Below are 1402 nucleotides of genomic sequence, written 5' to 3'. Positions count from 1 at the left end.
TCTCTCTCTCTCTCTCTCTCTCTCTCTCATTTTTGTCCCTGCCTCACCCTCACTTTCTCAACAACCAAACAAACAATCACCACCATGCTACCACTGCCATTTGCCCACCATAACCAAAAACCCAAAACAAAAAACAAAACCCATCAAATACCCACCAAAGACCTAGTAAACCCATAGCAAAAATAACCAAACAACTCACTACTTGCCACGCCACCACTGCCCTTTGCTCACCAAACCCACCGGAACCAAAAACCCAAATGAAAAATAAAAAACAAAACAAAACCCACCAAAAACCCAGCAAACTCATAGCAAAAACAACCAAACAACCCACTACCCACCATGCCAACCCAACCAACCAATCCAAATCCAACCCAAACCCTATTAGAATCCAAAATACCAATCCATAGAAATCCAAAATCCAACCCAACCAAACCCAAAAGACAAAAATTAATAGCAAAAAATCAAACAAACCCACTGGAATCTGTCGTGCCCGCGCCGATCTCGCCATGCTGTGACCATTTCGATCTCTGCCATGTTGGGCCCACGCCGTGACCACTTCAATCTCCGCCACATTGGGACTACACTGACTCCACCACGCCATGACCACTCTGAATCCAACCTAACTCTAGTGGCGAGCTTGAACGAGAGAGAGTTGTGAGCAAGGGAGTCAGAAGTGAAGTAACAGAGAATCAAAGAAAAAAATAAAGGAAAGGAAGAAAAGAAAGAAGCAGTGGCTAACAGAGGCAGAGAAAAAAGAATATAAAATTTATCCAAGTTGCTACAGTACCATTGTATATAAGTAAGACGGTATTGTAGCACTATTGTAAAAATTTTTATAAGTAGAAGACCAGGAGCATCCACAGCAGGTGTGGCAAATGTGCCAAATGCTAAATATTTGGCACATTTGCCACACCAAACACAAAAATGGAGCATTATGAGATGTGCCAAATCTCAAAACTTATACCACATGTCTACAGTACGGTTGCAAATTTGCAACGGTACGAACAGATGTGGTAAAAATAAAAATTGTTTTATATTCACTTTTCTCTCTCCTCTCTCTTCATTTTTTCTTCTCTTCTCTCTCACTCTTTGGTTCCCTCTCTCTTCTCTCTTATCTCTCACTCTCAAGTTCCCTCTCTATTCGACCAGTCTGGTAGCAACGACGGCGTGCTTCGACGACGATCTCACCCACGCTCTAGCCACGACGGCGTAGCTCTGACGACGATCTCACCCACGACGACGACGTAGCTCAATCTCACCCACGCTCCAGCCACGCTCGATCTCACCTGTGCTTAGCCACGCTCGATCTCGCCAATCTCACCCTGAGGCCGCCATCGATCTCACCCTCTTCCCTCCTCTCTGTCCGCTTTTCACTCTGCCTCTCTTTGGTTGTGGTTTTTTT

The sequence above is a fragment of the Quercus suber genome, unplaced genomic scaffold (assembly GCF_002906115.3).
Source record: "Quercus suber isolate HL8 unplaced genomic scaffold, Cork oak 2.0 scaffold_588, whole genome shotgun sequence".
NCBI classification, from domain to species: Eukaryota; Viridiplantae; Streptophyta; class Magnoliopsida; order Fagales; family Fagaceae; genus Quercus; species Quercus suber.
The sequence above is the reverse complement of the archived record's forward strand: the minus strand, read 5'-3'. Positions refer to the sequence as shown.